Below are 21,356 nucleotides of genomic sequence, written 5' to 3' on the forward strand. Positions count from 1 at the left end.
TGTTCAATTTACAAGACTTGTCTCAAGAAAATCAACCTTGAAGAGATAAAATGACCCCTATAAATACTTGATAAACGTAGCAATTTCACTTACATCCCATGAGCTCGGTGTATTTGATTATATATAGTATATTAGTCATATCCAAACAAAAATTGTATCAACGCAATCCATCAATTCTTAATTCTCAGTCTTACTAAACGGTTTGAGTCAAAAACAGCACATTCACTTCTGCTAGCAAGATTTGAACTTAAAAGGTTTTGCTTTACATCAATAACACGTTACTTTTGCTTTTAATATGGCTTCACAATACTAAAATACATACATACAATTTCAATATAAATAGATAAAAACAAATCTTGGATTTTAAGCCATTATTTATAAGCATCTAAATTTACGTTCTAGTTTTCATGTGTAGCAGAAACAAAGATGGAAAAAAGAACATGCCATAATGATGGAAATCCCTGTGCCCAAAGTTTTTCATGATAGACAAGAAGAGCTGTCTTAGGTTGTAATACTAGGATCTGTGATAAGTTTTGACATTATATTCTTGCACAATTAATTAAAAGTAATGATATCTCCAAAACTGAAGTATTATCAGCACGAGTAGCCCAATTCCTTCGCTCGATGAGATGTGATTTAGACATAGGATGTTTACCATAAAAAAATACTTCGCCTCAAAAGTTGATCCCAACTCTGCATCTATGGACCACTTGATCACCTTAATTCTAGTCAAAACTGTACAACATAATTTGAGCTCAGCTCCATATTTTGTCCAAATTATAGAGGAGGTAACGGATATTTCCAGAACATTTTCCATAATTTGTATTGATGGTGAAGAATTCTTGCAAATGCTTCAATACTCAACACCTACAAATTACCACATGTTAAATCAGGATGTCCATGTCAATGACACAAGAGAAGGAACTTGCAGTAAATGAAATAAATAAAGATATTGTGAACCTTTCCAAGGCATGATATTATGAGAACCACACTTGAATATCAAACAAGACAGAACAAAAGTTGAATGAAAGCAAGCGTGTTTTCTGATATATCCCGCAGAATCCTCCCTATAATATTTTTCAAATGTGAGGCACATGATAGCATGCTTTGAATTGAACTTCCGGTATCAAAATATTGCATGACTTTGAACTTTGTAGTGTACAAAACCAAAAAGTTATAATCTCTATGGTGATATAGCAAATAGTTATCGATATGTAGCTTTGGTTTGTCCAATCAGCATACTTAATGCCAATGGAACTGTCTGCATTGTGATTTGATTACCCAATATATTTAGTTCTGAGAGAACCACACTTGAATGTCACCATCAAAACTATCGGGAGTTAAAGACTAGCTGTAAGACTTGCTTAATAAGGTATTGTAAGGCCCAGTGTTTCTCTAAGGAAAGCACTCGTGTTAGATAGCATATTAGACTAAATGTAGTTGAATGACACCGTTGTGAACGCTTCCTATCTATTTGGTGCAAAAGTTAATATTTAGCTATTGCCAGGCACCACATTAGAGAATTGTGAGAAAGGTGTCCACAAGATCTGAACTTTGTTCTCCACACAGTAAGTGACCCCTTCTTGCAATTTAAGCATGGACCAATAAACAAACAGAATAAGGGTCTATTCCATGAATGAATTGAGGACCCGATAGTGATATCAAAGTCAAGGAAAATCACATCCGTAAGAGTAGTTTTAGAGTATGTTGCCACTCATTTCTATCCTTGGGAGAAATCTGTCCTTATATCCTTAGATCAAATTTTAGTCTATTGCAAATCAGAAAAGGAGCATGAAAACCATATGAAGCTCAAACTGTCATGAGAGAACATGTATGCAAATTAAATTCAAGACAAGCTCTACAAAAGGAGGAAGCAACACTTAGTCCACATCACCATAGACAAAGATAACTCTATGGATCCATAGCCATTTCGGAATATCCCATTCCAAGAATCTCTGAGATTCAAGGCCCGGATGGAAAATTTTAGGGGCTAATATTTGTGGGTGGGCTAATTTTCCATGATTTTTCCAAAAAAAAGATTCGCCAATTTCCATTTTTTATAAAAATTGTTTGCCCAAATTTTAGAATATAAAATTAGTTTACCTTAAAAATCTCCAACATTATATAGAGAATATATATAAAATCATTATAAATTTGAAAAATTTTGCAAATACGTGAATAAACATTTTATAGTTTGCATATTAGGGACTAGTGAGATTCGCAAATGTTTTTAAAATTCAAGATAATTTTTCATCCTTAAAATTTTCCCTATTCAAGGGTCCTTAATTACTATCAAAAATTTGTAAAAGGATTTTTCAATACAAAGCCCATAAATTCCTTGTGAAACGGTAAAAAATATTTTAATGACCTGTTAAGCATGAAAATGCAATTCAGCAACTAAATGCATTGGTGATTCCTCACCAATTATATATCTTTGTTGAGATCACAAGAGAATGAGGGGATCAAATGGAACCCAACCACTGATGCTAAAGCCTCCAAAAGTAAATGACAAAACAGCACTAAACAAACATGCTAGAGCTGTCAAAAGATGAACAAGAGAGAAAAAAAAAATCCACAGAACAAGAGTGATAAAGATATAGTACCTGTAGAATTTAAATCACTTGTATAAAAGAATGATTCCCATAGGCTAAATAATGATCCCAAGATCACATGATCACACGAGATGATATTACAAATGAGATTCATGTATTCACAACTCAAGTAGGCCATGCTTGCAAGAGGACTTTGGGGGCCACATAAGTAAGGCACACTCCCAAGAGGGTTATTGAGCCTACATATCAAAGTTGACTCAGTTGGCCTTAGCCATAGACTAGTAGTACAATAAACCAATGAATTCACTCAAATTTTGCAACAAATCGCCATCGTAGGTGCATCTTCTTCAAGAGGCCAACCCCTCAAAGGATAGACACCACTCAAGGCACAAGCAAAATTTGACATTATGTTGTTCAAAAGAAAGAAACATGAAAACGCCTTAAAAGGGCTTTTTAATCAGCTAGAAGGGCACTTCTCTCTAAATAGTTTTCCAAATAAGGAAAAGATCACAGTTGTCCATTTGAACATGATACTGTTAATTTTCCAATACCAGATTTGGTTTAAATTCCTAGCAATTTATTTTATGTCCAGAAATGTTTTCACCCAGTGAATTATCTTTTTGAAAAACTGTTGAATAAAAATACACTGGTATTTTAACTTAAATAATTTGCAGGGGAATTTAAATAAAAATTAGTCACAAACATGGAAAAACTTTTCTCCCTCCAAATTCTCCTTGACAAGGAAAATTACAGTAAAATTTAAGGGCTCCCTTAACAAGGAAAATGACCCTCAGAAAATACACAAAAAATACAGTAAAATAGAACCTACAATTTTCAGTTTCTCCAACCTGTAAATCAGTCTTCTATGGCCCCTTGTGCACTGGGAAGAAACTCACCCTTCACCTAGGCCGTACAGCACCCCTTGTGCAAGCCTCTCGTTAGAAGTCTCGGTCTCCTCTCTCCAAGATCTTGGCCCCTTCAAATTCTTCTCACTGAAATCTCCTTGCTGCACACTTTTCTCTCTTCAGTCTTGAATCTCTCTTTTGACAAATTCACTCTCTCAATGATTCAATGTGTCTTTCTCCTCCCTTAGGCTCTCTTTTATAATTATCATTGAGCCAAAACCCTAACCCTCAATCTCCAAAGTGATGGATGGTTATGATTAAATCCTAACCCACTTAGATCAACGGTAGAGATTAGATCTAATTCACTAAAGTGATTGAATAACTATATCCAATAGACAACATTAATTAATTGATTAGTCAATGTGCTTTTTCCTAAGTTAGACTTGAGAAAAAAATCATAAAAGTCACTTACTCAACATGAGCAAGTACCTAGAGAGTCTTGGACCACTCATGCATGCTTGACAACTAGCCTATGCAGCAGTACCTGTACACTGCTGTAACATCAATACTCCCTCCTAGCAAGGAAAGTATCTACACCAACCCTAGCTTATCCCTGTAGGAGACAAACTTTCCCTTCACTAGAGGCTTGGTGAGAATATCTATGGAGATACACTAGAGCTTTGCAACTCCCTTCCAAACCCTATCTCTAATGAAGTGATATTTGATCTCTATATGTTTGGACCTATCATGAAACACTCGATTCTTCGAGAGTTTGATGCAACTCCAATTATCATAGAGAATCATAGTGGGATCCAACTCAAGACCAAATAACCCTGTGAGCACCCTGCAAAGCCAAATGGCATCACAACTTGCCAAATTCGCTACCATGTATTTAAACTCTACTAAATTGAGTACCACGAAAGATTGCTTCCAACTAAACCACCATATCACTGTTGACCCCAAGTTGAAGCAACACCCTAAGGTGCTCTTCCTGTCCACTACAACCCTAGCCAAATCTGAGTCTATAATGTGAAAAGCGCGATTAAATCGCGCTTTTTTGAAAAAATCGCGCCTTTTTCCCCGCGCCGATTTAATCGCGCTTTTTACACGAAAAAATCGGCTATTTTTTTGCCGATTTTTTCCGAAAAAGCGCGCTTTTTTCGAAAAAAGCGCGATTTTTTCCAAAAAAAGCTCGGGGTTGCTAGGACAGCACGATTTTATAAAAAAAAAATTGGTTTTTCATTTGGTCATTTGGGTTTTTTCATGCAATTTTTTTGAAAAAAAACAAATAATTTTTGAGTGGGGCAGCTTAATGATTAAGTCTAGGCCCTAGTATGGATATGCCATTCATGGTAATGTTAAATTCTTAAAGTAAAAGTGACATTCTCCTTAATCTTCATTTTCATCCTTTTACTTAAATTTTTAACATTACCATGAAATGACTCAGGATGTTTGAGAGTGGTTCCAGCCTCATTGGATTTCATATGGGGAAAGTAGAATTTTAGATTTCATTTAAAATCCAGCAGACTTATCAATTTTTCAGGATTTCAGGATTGGGAGATTGTAACGTTTCCAGGTGACACCACTTGCTCGGGCTACCCCTGCCACCAGTAGAGGACGTGGTCTACCTCCTATAGCTCCTACTTCTAGTTCTTTAGCTTCTAGAGCACATCAGACTCCACTGCCATCTCCACCAGCACAAGCACCAGCATCTACATCTAGAGGGAAAGGGAAAGCTGTGGCATTTTCTCGCAAGAGGAGCAGAGGAAATCAATAGGATTAGACCTCATTTTATTGTATATGACATTATGACATGATGAGATACATTATCATATTTTTTGTTGATATTTTGAGGCTAAGTTGGGACTCAGGAGTCAGGACTTACTATTCAGGACATGATTCAATGTTATGTGTGATTTTAGCGCTAGAAATGATATTAAACATCTTATATATTAGTTTTTCTATCATATTTATGTGTCATTGTATTTATTTTATGTTGTAGATGGTTTAGATATTAAAAAAAATGAAAAAAAAAATGAATATTTTTGTACCAAACGATTTTTTCCCGCTTTTTCCGCTTTTTTCCCGATTTTTCCGATTCGTTCCCCGCGCCGATTTAATCCCACTCGCGCTTTTCACAACATTGGTCTATATAGCTCTGCAAATGCACTCCACCACTCTTGACATATTTTTGCCCACTCCAATGTACCTAATAGATACCTAAGCACATGCTTTCCTGCAACCCAATGCACCCTTTGTGGTTCCACCATAAACTGGTTGAGAATAATCACAACAAAGCATATATTTGGCCTAGTGTTGACCCAATACAATAAAGAACCAATCAATTTTTTGTACAATGTGGGATTCACCAACTCTAACTCAGAACCATTTAACTTCATCAAGTTAGTATTCATGGGTGTAGAGTCTAGACATAGGTCTAAATTGACCATCCTTAATCTCCTCTAAGATACTAACTACATATTTTACTTGTCCAGGAAAATCTCACTTGTCTACAGCCACACCTCCAATACGAGAAAAGTGTATCACACTAATGTCCGTCTCACACTTCGAAGCAAGAGCTTGCTTGCACATCCCATTGAGCTTCTCTATGAGCACTCCACCACTCCTAACATACCTTCACCCATACCCCAATGTACCTCATGAATGCCTAAGCACATCCTTTCTTACAACCCAATGCACCCTCTGTGATTCCATCATAAATTGGTTGAGTACTCACAACAAAGCCTCTATTTGGCCTAGCGTTGACCCAATACATCAAAGAACCAATCAACTCTTTGTACAATGTGGGATTCACCAACTCTAACTCAAACCATTTAACTTTATTAGGTTAGTAATCATGGTTGTAGAGTCTAGACATAGGTCTACAATTCAACATCCTAAATCTCCTCAAGATACCAACTGCATATTTTCCTTGTTCAGGAAAATCTCACCTATCTGCGGCCACACCTCCAATACGATAAAAGTGCATCATGCTGATGTCCATCTCAAACTTCGAAGCAAGATCTTGCTTGCACATCTCTATGAGCTTCTCTAACTGTGTAAGAAAGAGATCATCCACATAAAGAACAAAGATGAGTGGATCATCGCCAACTAGTACATAGTACAAGTTGTGATCCGCCTCACTCTTAGTGAAGCCAATGCCTAGTAGATACCCATCAAACCTTGAGTACCATGTCCTTGGTGCCTGCTTAAGTTGGTATAGTACCTTCTTCAACCTACATACATGAGAATCTCTCCCATGCACCTCAAAGCCCTAAGGCTGCTCAATGTACACATTCTCGATCACCCCATTGAGGAAGGTTGTCTTCACATCTATCTGATGTATCCTCCACCCCATCTATTAAGCAATAGATATAACAACCCTAATAGAAATATACCTGGCGTTTGGAGAAAATGTCTCCTCATAATCCACTACCTCCTCCCGAGAAAAATATTTGGCCACGAGCCTCGCTTTGTACTTTTCAATGCTACCATCCGCAACATACTTGACTTTGTAGATCCATTTGGAGCTAACCACTAATTTCCCCTCTAGCTTGGGTACAATGCCCCACACATCATTTTTCGTGATGAAGGCATACTCTTCCACCATGGCAACCCTCCAAACTTGCTAATCTACATCCTCTTCGAAATTGGAAGACTTAGAATCATTATGTCACTCATAAGCCCCAAATAACTGGAAAATTTCTATGGTGGTCTGCTTTCCCTGAAAGTCCTCCTAGAAGCCTCCACATGTTCCTAAGCATCTCTCGATGTCTGCTCAAGCCATCTTGGCCTACTCCTGACAGAACTACATGGAACCTCCAACTCCTCTTGATTTGAAAACTGAGTCATAGCTAATGGTGGTGCTAGTCTCTCCTCAATCTTCAAAGCCTCCTACTCCTTATCCTTTGCCACTACTAAAAGGGCTTCATGTGCCTTCATAAAGGCTCGACTGTCCTTGAACCTAACATCCTTTCTCACCACAGTATTCCCCTGTGAATGAATGCACACTTTGTGCGCCTTTGCAGTCTTGTTGTGACCCACAAAGATGCCCTTTTGTAGAGCTCTAATTTCATCATTTTCTCTAAAGGTACATGGATATATATTGGACACTCGAAGGTACGAAACTGCGCAACCTTTGGTTTCACCCTTATGAATGCCTTCTCAGGAGTCTTGTGCCCCAAGACCTTACGAGGACTATGGTTTTGAATATACATTGTCATGTTGCAAGCCTCTACCCAAAGAAACATGAGCATATCCTGATCATAGATCATTGTTGTGGCAACTTTGATGATGGCCCTATTCTTCCTCTCCACAACCCCATTTTGCTATGGGTTGTAAGGCACTATCATCTCCTTCTTGATTCCAACCTCCCTGCAGAAATTCTTGAATTCATTAGAGGTATACTCACCCCCATTGTCAGACCTCAAAACTTTTACCTTCCTCCAATCTAGTTCTCCATGAGAGCCTTAGAATCCCAAAACTGACTCAAGACCTCATCCTTGGTCTTCATGAAATAGATCCACATCTTCCTGGACAAATCATCAATGAATGTCACATAATAGTTGTACCCACTCAAGGATGACATTGATATAAGACCACACACATCTGAATGTATTGGATCTAATATGCCCTTGGACCTATTGCTAGGAAATGTCGTCTTGGCATACGTGCCAAGAGTGCGACCCTTGCACACACCTTACTACTCTACACTGAACTCCAGAGTCTAGAATACCAATCACAATTTCCCTCAATATATGTCAAGCTTTGTCTTGCAAGTGACCCATTCTCCTATGCCATAACTCGCACAAACTATTACTATCATGGACCACGACGCATACAAGCTAACCCTTCAATGTGTACAAGTTCCCTTCTTTGTGCTCAATCAGGGGTCTTGTGCTTGAACTAGAAGCTCTTGCCTGATAAGTACATACCCATCTCAGAATAAACCTCATACCCCTTGTCCTTAATGGTTGGGACTACTAGAAGTTTCTCGGTCAACCCTGGAACATATAGTACCTCTATCACCTCCAAAGACTCTCCTTGCTTTAACTAAAATTGAATAGACCCAACCCCCTCTACTGCACACCTAGCATCGTTCCCAAGTTCCACATGTAGCTCTGAGTCACCCTCGAAATACTAGTGAACAACTCCTATGATCCCGTCATATGACAAGAAGCACCACTATCCACGAACCATGCACCCTTGGCTATGGTATCGAAAAGACAATACACCAATGAGAGCTCCTTGAATTTGGTGGCAAACTCACTGAATTTGTTGAAGTTGCAATCTATGCCTTCCATTTTCCCTTCTTCTTGCTCAGACATTGACTTGCATAATGGCCAAACTTATGACATGCAAAGTATTTTACTTTGCCCATGTCGCTCCTTTTCAGCTCCTGAGGTAGCTTCTCCTCCAGAATTCTTCTTGGCCTTCCCCTTGCCCTTCCTTGCTTGACTGACAAAGGCAAGGTTCTCATCATCACCCTTGTGTTGGCCAACCTGTAGAGATTCTTCTCGAATATCCTCTTGGATGAAATCATTCCACAGTCTCCCCCAGTAACATAGGTTCTCACATACCACAATGCCTTTTAATCAAGGGAGCCTATGGCTTAGTGAAGCCATTTAAGGTCATCTCCACCAATTCTTGATCTTACACGACCTCCCCAATTGTAGCCCACTCGTCATGAACTTGGGAGATCCTTGTGAGATAAGATGCTACAGTATCTGATTTGGAAATCTTGGTGCTCCTAAGTTTCTCCTTTAGCACCATCTTCCTATTATGGGTATCACTCTGACATAATATTGCTAAAGCCTCTGACATGTCCCTGGCAATCTTCTTTCTGGAAAGATGAGGGATTACATCATCCTTCACCACATTCAGAATAATCCTTCTAGCTCTCACATCCTTTTGGTTATGGATGGCCAGTAAGCTAGGATCGGGAGGGGTGACATGTTGATCTCCCATTCTCAATCAACACCAATGATATCCTCTCCTTCCAAGGACGATAGTTGGATGCACCCTCTAGTTGGTTTTCAAATCTCAATCAAGTTACATCCATCCTTTCAACCTCCAAATCAAATACTCAACCCAATGTTCCACCAAGGCTCTGGGACGAGGGGGCGAGGGAGCGAGGATATGCGGGAGCGGCCTATGCAAAAGCTCCCTACCAATTTTTAGGAAACGTGGGGGGACGTCAAGATCTTAAAAGCTTATAAATATAAAATATAAAATATAATTTATAAATTGAGTCCACTATGACAATTGGGTTTGAATTGAAACGCTGCAAAGCATGATCATTGATATCAATATCATTATCTAATATCATATAAATTTAAAATTATAATTTATAATCATACATCATACATTATGATTAAAGTTTAAACCATATTGATGTTCCACTTCCTACTATGAACATTGAATACTGAACAGTGAATATTGACATAAAATTATAAAAGTCAAGTCTGATACATCAAGAGTCAAAATTTTATAGAGTCAGAATAACATAAGAACGTCAACACATCGAAATATAAACGACCATAATTTTGCTCAAGCCTCAAGGTAATGCCCTGCTAGTCTCTGCATCTAGCTACTGCATGAACAAATAAGGATCAACCATATCACCATCTGAATCTAAATCACTAGCATTCTCAAACATGCTAAGTGGCACACCAACCAACCCCATCTGTCTCTCATCAAGTCTCTCCTCCATATCTACCTATGCATCATCCTTTGGATCAACATCCCATCGTGTTGCTGGTCCCTTCAAATACTCAGGTGTCTTCTTATGCTCAAGATGTAGGGCACTGTGCACAGCAACTAACTTCTCCGCTCTTTTATAGGTAAGCTTGTTCCTCTTGATAGAGTGGATGAAGCTATATGTGGACCAATTCCTCTCTGCTCAGAGGAACTAGGAGCGTCTTGCGAATGGAGTGAGGGGCCAGGGCGAATAATGAATTAAATTTATAAGAAAACGAATTGAAACCCTAAAGTATTAAAACTAATGTTAAATTTTAATTATAAACAAAAGTTTATTTAAAAAAATCGGGCCCCTCGACCCCCCACGTCCCCCCTCGACCCCGCCCCCTCGACCCCCCACGACCCCCCATGACCCCTCACGACCCCCTTTTCGGAAACGACCCCTCAGCACAAGGAAACGTCCCCCTGCATACCCTATTTTTTGGGAGCGTGGGGAAACGACCCCTTCTCGTCCCCAAGTCCCCAGAGCGCGGGGGAGCTAGGAAACTAGACCCCTAGGGGTGGGGGCGAGTCCCCGTGGAACACTGACTCAACCTGGGAAAAAATATTTCTGTTGCAATTATTTTGTTGTAGAACCCGTGACAAATCGAGCTTTCACTCACTTAAAGGTTTATTGCCTTGATGCCATGTTAAATTTTCCAATACCAAATCTGATTTAAATTCCTAGCAATTTATTTAATGCCCAAAAAATATATTCAATAAATATTTTTCTAAAAAACTATCGAATAACAATACAATGGGCCCATTGCAACAAAAAATTAGACAGAAAATCAGTCATAAAGCAAGCAAATTTTTTCTCCTTCCAAATTCTCCTTCACTTTTATTACTCAGGAAAATACACAGAAATATAGCAAAAAAGAACTTGGAAATTTCAACCACTTAAATATTTTTGCCTCTTGAAAAATTTGGCCCTGAAAATTTTATGCTTCTCCAACCTATAAATCTACTTCCTCTCTCCTAGCCTATGAGCCCTTGCACACTGGAAGAAACTCACCCTTCACCTACGGCATGCAATCCACTGCGCAAGACTTTAGCTAGAAGTCTCAGCCTCCTCTCTCCAGGATCTTAGCCCCTTAAAATTCTTTTCATCGGAATCTCCTCACTACACACTTTTCCTTTTCTTCGGTCTTGAGTCTCTCACTCCTCTTGAAAAATTCACTCTCTCAATGATTCAATGTGTATTTCTCCTCCCTTAATCTCTCTTTATTAGTTATCATTGAGCCAAAACCCTAACCCTCAATCTCCAAGGTGATGGATGCCTACGATTAAATCCTAACCCACTCAGATGAACAATAAAGAATAGATCTAATTAACTAAAGTGATTAAATCACTTTTCCTTAGAAAAGTTTAGCCCAATAGTCAACTTGAATTAATTAATTAATCAATGTGTTTTTTATTAAGTTAGACTTAGGAAAGAAATCATAAAAGTCACTTAACATGAGAAAGTACATAGAGAGTCTTGGACCAATCTTGCATGTTTGACACCAAGCCTATGCAACAATCTGTCTGCTGCTATATCATCAACAAATCCCTTTATCAAAGTTTGGTGCGGTAACAATTTTTTTTTCACAAGTTATAAATGAGCTAAACAAAGCCCCCTATTTGGCCTTCTTGAAGAACCCAATTAGGGGATTTTGTGAATGTTTTTGAATAATACAACCCTATGAGGAATTACATTTAAGTTAACATAACTCCACTAGGGTTAAAACCAATCTAAGCAAGCATACATAGATACCTTCCATGCTTTGCCCTTAAAACTTAGGAATATTGAGAGGCATTAGGTCCTCATTACAACAATGGTCTACACAAGCACACCCAAACTGATATGAAATTAATACTTATCAAATCACTATGAGTCACCTAGATATATGCGATCAAAATTAAAGAAAAAAACAAGCACAAGGATAAGGAGTTTGATCCCCCAAACAAGCCACAATTAAAGAGAGAAAAAGGCAATCAAAATTTCCACCACAAAAAGCAAGACAAGGACATCAACTAACAAAAAAGGTCATCAAACTAAGCCTCCTATAAAGAAGACCCCTCTAGACAAAAAGGCAAAGAAAGACACAAATAGGTGGAACATTCACAAAGGAAAATGGCAATGAAGGGACTGTTGCAACCCTCTAAATCTGTGTTGACATCGCCACTGACAGGGGACAAATAAAAGAAAAGCATTGATGCAAATTCAAACGACATGGTGGCCACAATGCAAGTACATGTAGAGGAACTGAGGTAGCCATAGGAACAAGAGTGCTTCCTCAATTCACAAATTTAGGTCAAGGGCACTACTCTGCATTTCATCATGGATAACAACAATCAAGAGAATTTCACCTCCACATACGTGGTCAAGAAGATGAAGTTGCCAGTACAGGCTCACCCTCAACTTACACTATCAATTTGTTGAACTAGGTATGGGACCTCCACATAATCCAACAATGTTTGTCATATGGCATCAAGCACTTCAAATGTGAGGTATTTTCTGATATGGCTCCCTTAAAGCCCAATGATTTGTTGCTTCGTCATCCATATATGTGAATGTGATATGTTGCTTACCAATCTATACCATGCAATGTCATCATCAACTTAGGAGATCAGTGCTACAAGATTCCAAAGATAGCACCTTTTATCACAATCTCTTTGATCAATGCTAAGCAATGTAAGAAGTTCATTGCAAAAATTGGGAAGTTTATGGTTCTCATAGTTAATTCCTGCTACTGCAAAGTCTAGTAGGCCAAGTGCAACCCCTCACTAGGCAACCTAGATCTTATGGCAACAAGAGATCAGCCACCATTATGACTTTAGTGGCCTTTCTCCAACTATTTAGTGGTGGACGTTATCCCCACAAGGGAGGCTTCCTTGAAGGAATCACCAACAAGATACTCAATAGAAAATGACTCAAGGGTGATATAAGGTTTAATGATTGAAGAGGAAGGTGCCAGCCAAACCTTGAAAAGGTTGAGATAAGAGTTCAAAAAGTTCAAGTACTCTTGCCTAAGACTTTTATGATTTAGAAGAAAGTTGTTATAAGCTAGGCTTTTCATGATATAAAGATTTAGGGCATATAACGACATGAGAAATAGCCTATTAATGATAAGATCAACAAAGGGACAAAGGCTATCAAAGAGGCAAGCAAGGGTTAGGCAAACAATGACATTTTTGTTGCTGAAAATGCATATGACAGCAATAATTATCTAGATGTCAGCCCTAATTATGGGGTGAAAATATGCTAATAATGCCAGATTTTGTCTTTTTCTATTTATTAAATGCAATCTCTATCAATAGGGAAACAACAAATAGACATAAATTACTACAAAATGCAGATTTAAGATAAACCTAACCCTAGTTACCTTGAATTAAGAAAAAGATAGGAAATTAAGGACGATGACCACAACTAGTCTAGTGCCTTGGATGGTGCAAGACTAATTTATTCTATTAGAAACCCTAGTGACTTCTCTATATGGGAGATTTACGGTCAAGGAATGCATAAACTAAATTCCATTGATGGATTCTTGAAAAGCAAATTCCACATAGCATAAAGAATCAAAATTTCAAGAAAGAAGTTGCACTTTTTAGTATGGCACAAGTAAAATCCTAATTTCAGCAATACAGCATGCAAAATAGAAGACAATAACAATAAAATTGCACAGTTTTCATAAGAATCACTTCATCAATCCCAAAGAAAGTATCTCCATGCAAAATTCTCCATCGCTAGACAGTTCACTCCACTAAACATCCATTGCATCCAAGAGAAAAGTACAAGAGAGCTAGCACGCAGTCTTAAGAGAGAAAGGAGTGTGATGATACAAATGAAAGTGACTTCCCTTTACTTATATGAGGTCAACTAAGTCATTTTTCATAATTTTACTAGTAAAAGCCCTAAAATGTTTCTTGAGCACTCAACTAGGCCTAAAGGTCACAAACTGACCTTAAGATAGCATTAAAACATAATAAATACATCAAAATCTCCCACACATGGGAATAAATGCCCTCTATCATAACATCATTACACCAAAATGGACAACCTCCATCAAGCAAGTAATAAAGTAGCCCATGAGTGCTCCTCCCTCCAAGGAATTTATCAAAGTGCATGGGTGCATCTCCAAATAACACCTCGTCCACCATGACATCATCTCCAAGAAGGCTCACATCACCCTTTTAGGGCATTTGGGGATGATGTGGCAAGCTATGAGGCAAGCATTGGCATCTAGGTGCAATGTGCAAGCGCTCCCCAATTCATCTCAATGATCTCCATTATCATTCTGGTTCATGCTCAAGGTCCATCAAATAAGGTCAAAGGCAGCCTATTACTTGGGCCCATCTAGGCACATCTTCAAATGAGCCAATGCCTTAGCTTCCTAGTACAATGATTTAGCATCTAGAGGTGGGACATACAACCATGTGGAGTCTCCTCAAAGCCCAGCATCCATCTCATGAGGGTAGGGCGACAAGTCATATCTACTCTCAACAATGGGCACCATGTCCTTTGAATGGTGTTGGATAAGTGTCAAGTCTTCCTTTATAAGACCTTTGTTGCATAAGTAATAAACCACCTAAAACATACCCTCAAGATCAACTAAGATCAACATCATTAAGGGCAAAAACCATTGAAGTATCATAGTGAATCATATTCAATGTTGAGGGCACAAAAATAGTTTACACAAACCTTGCCTTCCAATGTCTTTCTCGCCAAGGATTTGTATGCAAGTTACCTCACTTATGATAGGGATGATTATACTTTAGCCATATTAGATACTTTCAACCCCCAAGGGGAAGGACCTATGTTGCACGAAACTTCTAGGAACCTAGCATTTCGGGCCGTACCCGTACCTAAAACTCTGAAACTTGGTGGAAACTTGGCCATCGTGCAATCATCTATGAGAGTTAATATGGACTTGCTTTCCTTCTAAATTGTCATCTATGGGTATTATTCCCTTTTTTCTTGCAAGATAATGTGTTATTCACTTACATATATATATATATATATATATATGACCTTTCGGCCGACATTTCCATTTTTGGGAGGTGACATTTCTAAATGTACCCGTTTAGGAAACTCTAAAATGTTTCGACATTTCGTGCAACTTAGGGAAGGACATTTCACAAGTAGACTCATCAATCCATATGTGCATCTGATAATGATGGTGATGGAGTCGGCATGACTTCAAGGAAGATATCCATAGTTGTGGTAGAACTAGAGGGAGAAATCATGGAGGCATGACTTACCGCTCCCCTTGGACTTCTTTTTCCACCCCTTTGGTGCACTTTTTACTTTAATGACTTATCTGTTTTTCTTGCATAGCTTAGGAGACTAAGCTTGCTTTATGCTTTTCCAATACCTCTTAAGGATGGAGTAGGTTCTTTCTCATCAGGTTGGGACAATCGAGAGTTCCTTTTACATAGAGCATGGGATGCTAGGGAACTAGGTGATGGCTAATGAGTGGGGTAGAGCTCATGCTAGGCTTTTGCCCACGTGCTTAGTATGCGCTAGCCATCTTTGCATTTTTCTTGTTTTAGTTGTTGCTTCATATGCTTTTATCATTGTTTCAACTACATCTATCTCTTAGGGCAAATTTCTAAGCCTTGACTAAGAGTGTCAGTCCTAATTTTCCTGACAAATGACAATAAACCCAAAGAATGAATGTGGATAATTAGGGAAATATGGAATGTGGTAAGCATGGATTACCTTGGGTATGCTACTTCAATCAGTGCCTCCTATTAGTGCCCCTCCTTTAGAAAGGAGCTCAGGGGAGGTCACATTGGACTATGGGCAAAGGATAACCTCCTAACCTCTTAGGTGAAGCATGGAAACAACAATACAATCAAGAGCAGTAAATCATCCAACTTGGCCTGTGATCCATATTATTATGCCCCAAAACATTAAATGAAAGCACATCATTACAAAAATGGTTAATGTACCTTCCGATAGATGACCCTCCTTCCTTCAGGAAGCATGTCAAATGGGAGAGAGCACTGACTGAAGCATAAGTGAAGAGCTCTAATGTAAAGCTATTTGCAGGCCATCATAGGGTTACTCGCTAGCTAGCTAATAAATCTAGCGAAAAAATTTCTCTTATGGGTTACCCACTTTTGTGGGTAACAACTCCAAAGGGAACAAAAAGATAATTATGACCATAAAGGCTATTGCAAGAGCTCCCAAAAAACAACAAATACAAGTAAATAATTGATGCTAAAGTACAAAGATATCTTCACCTTCCCCACAAGTATACCTCTACACTTTTGGGTAAAGCATCTAGTAGACTTGGCACTGTGTATCCCTCTATCCAATGGCCCTCTATATTGATGCTCTGCTTTGGAGAACAATGATATCAAGCAAAAAATCTAGGAGTTGATAAAAAAGGGCCACGTTTGAATTGTTGCTTCATCTTGCAAGAGTCCAAATGTGATAGTTAGAAAAAAGGACGAAACATGAAGGCATCACATTCACTATAGAATTCTTAACACAATTGGAACAAAAATAGATCACTAATTCCTTAGATAGGCAAATGGTTTATGGGATCAAAGGCACCAAATTCATCAACAAGATTGGGAAATTTTAAATTATGTTGCAGTTACTGGTTAATATTCTCGTATCTATTTAGATTATTTGTCAATTGCAAAATACTTGCAGCAAATATTGAATAAAACACAATTGCAACTTCACAGAAAAAATAAATAACCATAAGAACTGAGAAAATTATGCACACAAACACAAATAATGGACAATAATATTTTTGGACAAATGTCCCTGGAAAAACCCCGAAGGGAAAACTAGTTGAGTAGATGAGGGTTTTATTATTATTAATCTTCAACAATTTGAGAGTACATCAACTGCTTGCCTGGCATTGACAAAGCTCTTGTAAATTTCTCGACTACTCCAACTAGCAAATCGATCTGGAAACAAAAAGTTTCCTCTACAAAAATAAACTCGGCCTTCTCCGGCAAACTCGCACCCTCTACCTACAACTCACACTAGATCTTGCAACTCGCACTGGCAACTAAAAGATGCTTCTAGAAATTAGTTCCGGCAAATATACTACCTCCCTCTTGTTGAAAATGTAACTAGAAAATTATTTATTAAGCATGGGTTTCATGCTTAAAGATATTTGTCAATGGGTCAAAGCACCCATTGAGTGCTTCTAGGTTTTTGTCACAAGTCAAGGTCTATGTCATTGTGTAAAAGACCCTTTTGGGCAGTTGTATCTTGAAAAAGAAAAATTATTATTGTAATTATTATGGTTTCTAGAGGCTTCTATGTCCAAGTCGACCAGCCAACTAAAGTCAGCATACAATGGGTTTGAAGAGCCGCTTGGAAGGCTATATACAGATGGACTTCGACCTCCATTGAGTGAGATACAAGCACACATATCTTCTCATCTTTTTTGTGGCTAGAAAAGGGAGCGAAGGATTATCAAACCTAGTAAAGTCAAGCGAAGGTGTTAGAAAATCAGAAAGGCAAAAAGATTCTCTTATATTGATAATTACTTGTGATATTCTTATAGACTTATTATCTTCTGTTTATGTTCTTCGTTTATATTTGTTTCATCAAGCAATCATCAAATCAAAACATGAAGATCAACAACACCAGATGTAGGCACTCAGTCAGGGCTAAAACCCCTCTCTAGGGGAAAACCCAGTCAAACTCTTCCACTAATCAAATTGAGATAAACCAAGACCTTAGACCCAAAATACCTTCCTCCTCCACCAAGTCAACCTTCCAAGATGATTCAACAAACTTTAGTAATCTCTTCTTGTCCAACAGCCTCAGCTCAACAACAATCTAGAATTTTCGCCTTACTGCAGATCTGAAATTTCGGCTTCCCCGACAACTTCAGAATTTTGCATGTGTGAGAGTAAAGAGAAAAATTTTGACTTCTCTTTGCTTGACAAAGACTTCCTTCTCCTTCACTAGGGTTCTCTTCCTCTTCCTTGAATTTCGCACCCTTTTTCTGCCTCCAACTACTGCAAATCGAACTTCTTGAGTTGATGCTCCAAATCAGGTCGAATTGTTGCCTTTATATAGTTGATTCTGCCTCTTAATTAGGCTGACTTGTCCAGTATGAGGGCGACTTGGTGGAGGAGGCCTAGAAGACCTAATTTACATAAAATAAATTTATTTCTTGACAAATGAAGCCCAAGAAGTTCGACAAACCCTAGAAGCCTACAATGGAGGATTTGACCTAGAAATCATTAACCCAAGCATGAAACCCATGATTTAATAAGTCAATTTCTTTTATAATAAAAATTCCTTTTTCTTTCTTTTGACAAATACATTACATCATGACTCATACAATTATGAAGACCGACACTAGTTACATTTTCAACAGAGGGAAGGAGGCTACCCTAGAAGAATTTCGAAATCTCTTTTCTGCCTGTCATAGTTCTGTTTTGCGAGGTACCTAGGGTTACCTCAAGTCCAAGTCTACTGGAAGTATCATATTTTGCTTTTCTTAGATTCTCAAGGCTAGAAGAGCCTTCTTATGGAAAGATCCTACCTCGCTGCCCTTGGAGATCTGGCTGGTTGACTTGTGTCATGATAGAAGCAACTTGTATTGGTCTTGGAAGTCTCCTTTGAAGTTGATAAGAAGTGGTTTGTTCAGGTTTTCCCCAAGTTGTGGGGTTTTTCCCTGGCGTGGAGCCTATATCTTGTGTCTACTGTCTCTTGTGATCTTCATGTTTATATTGGTAATTGTTTGATGAAGAAAAATGAACACAAAAGAATTAATAAGAAGCCAACAAGTTCACAAATAATTATCAAGATAAGGAAAATCATCATATAACTACATTGCCTTTGATTTTCCAAGATGGTATCATAGCTAAGTTGAAGATCAAGGCAGCTTGAAGATCACTCATGTTGGCATAGTTGACACCTCTACAACAGTTCTTTCATCAAAGGCTCTTCCTTTTGACTTCCAATTCTTTGTAAGAAACAAAGTAAAAAGAGTATTATAAGGACGCCGAAGTATTCCTCTGCAATATTATCCAAATTCTGTTCAAGGACAAAGGATGTTGATCATATTTAAAACATTTGAATCTGTGATAAAGAGCTCAGATCTGTTCAAAAGAAGGAAGCATATAAGGTCTGCAAAGAGTCATTCCATACATAGTTTTGAAGCACCTTGATTTGTATCTGTAAGGAAGGTCGAGATCTTCTATATCATGATTGATCTATTACATAACAACAAACAAAGGTTTTCAAATCACCTCCTCCAAGATACAACTGAGATTTGAAGTCGTGGAACAACTATTTAAAGTGATGATTAAAGCTTAAAACGATGATGTAAGTACCCCTCAACAATGATGCATTGACCTCTTACAAAACTTATGTGAGTTAAGACGTTTTACCTTGACTATGCTACAACTGAACAATGATCCGAGTTATCGTTGAAGAAGAAATCTCACTGTGACAAATACAACACCTCAAAAATGTTTTGATTAGCTCTGGCTGATAATTCTGGGCCAGATCCCTTGATTACTTCTAAAAGGTAGACCGAGTTCATCAAGGTCGTAATACTACAGCAATCTTAGATCTACACTTCATCCCAAGATGCGACACATCAAGGAAGATTTCTCTCATTTGGTCACAACAGATCTGAAGGATCCCAGCATAGGAAAGGAGCATTGTTTTGTGACCCTTCAAGACTGTTTGGAGGGCCGAGTATGAAAGAAAGCTGGACGAGGGTATAGAGGAGAAGTCTGGGCAGTTGGTGCACATTTTTATCTCTGAACCAGGCCATATGGTCTCTGTGTAAATTACAAAGAATGGATCCTCTTTTGAAGGAGGACGAGAGGCCTAGGAGGAGGTCTAACCTAGGCAGCAAGCACAGGATAAGCAACGAGCTAGTAAGGCATATTCTGAAGGGTAAAGCGCAGGATTTGCAACAGAATATTAGGGTTGACTTGTGCCCTAACCAAGGCTGACAAAACTTAGTAAAAGTGCACAGTAGCCAAGAACAAGAGGAGCAAAAAACAAGATTGATGGAGCATCTCAAGGCTGTTGGGAGAGCAGCAAGAAGATGTCTGTGTTGTGCCCTAGTTTAGGGCTCCTTCAAATGATGAAAAGACATCCAAAGTGCATCATTTCATAGCAAATACATCTCTAAGGCAGCCACATGAAGAGGAGGACAAGGGCATGGGATCTAGAGGCTATTTGATGTCTATTGTAGGTCCGAGCTTTGCAGGAGTGCAACCACATGATAAGAGGACAAACCTGGGTGGTTTGTAGGGATGGTTGTGCATGGTTTGGAAGATGTCTCCTCTATGTTTGTAGGCCGAGATTTGTTGGGAAAATTGTAGAAGGCCGAGCCCTGTTCAGTGCCATGAGGCCTATTCCAGGCCTGGAAATTAACCTAGGCACCAGTGTGTGGGAGCAGGAGGTTAAGGAGGGAAGGCTGCAGACATATAGTGAACTGTTGGAGCAGAATTGGAGGGCTGTAATAAGTTTGTTGGGTGTCCTAACCAGTGGATGAGCTACAACATTATGCACATAACCAGAGGTATGTATTTAATGATATATTTATGTTAGTTTGATGCTACTCGATGGTAGTACAGGAAGGACAGTCATCTTGGTGAAGAAAGAAGACTGTTGTGAGGGCTGGTATATGAGGACTGATCTTGGAACAACAAAGATCTCAGTCAAGAAGGTTGTTTGTGGATGCCCTAGATCAGTGAGTGCAAGTGGGCATGTCATTGATAAGAGGGCACTGGGCAGGTGTTGGAGACCCTCTGAGTTAGCAATCTTGAAGGAACAGGATAACAGCTAGAGGGAAAATTATTTTGTGACCATGAAGTTGTGATTAACTGACAAAGATTAATGGGAAAGGTCAACCAAATTGTATAGAACAATGGATTGGATAACCTTGTAATAATCTTGTATGTTGAAGGAACTATGTGATGGACTATCTTCAAGGCAGGAAGCAATGCAGGTAGTAGTGATGGACACAGTTGAAGATGTTGTAAATGAAGACCTCAAGAACAGGATACTGATCTGTTAGGAGGCAGATTTGGAGCCCTTGAAGTGGCATCGTGAGCAGTCTTGAGTGGTAAGAGGGCTGATAGAGGAAAGCTACAATTACAAGTAGCTAATGTAAAAGAAGTCTCTCTGATTGAGAGGAGTGAGCATAGATTTCTCCTTTCAGATTGAGAGGGACTAAGATTGGACATTGATTCTCCCTGTGTCATGTACTAGGCCAAGACTAACAGC

At 38.7% G+C, this 21,356-nt stretch overlaps 1 protein-coding gene across 1 annotated transcript in view; it reads right to left on the reverse strand.

The window, feature by feature from the left end:
* Window positions 1-344: 344 nt before the first annotated feature.
* The window catches only part of LOC149248826 (putative prolyl 4-hydroxylase 3), an 87,574-nt gene continuing 66,562 nt past the window's right edge, over window positions 345-21,356 (reverse strand). Inside the window, exon 8 of the mRNA XM_089458562.1 lies at window positions 345-867. The gene's annotated coding sequence lies outside the window, so the exon portion shown is untranslated. The remainder of the gene's footprint in view (window positions 868-21,356) is intronic.

Source organism: Pinus tabuliformis, chromosome 7 (assembly GCF_031772625.1).
Source record: "Pinus tabuliformis cultivar Carrire ecotype Pingquan chromosome 7, CPIR1, whole genome shotgun sequence".
In the NCBI taxonomy this organism is placed as follows: Eukaryota; Viridiplantae; Streptophyta; class Pinopsida; order Pinales; family Pinaceae; genus Pinus; species Pinus tabuliformis.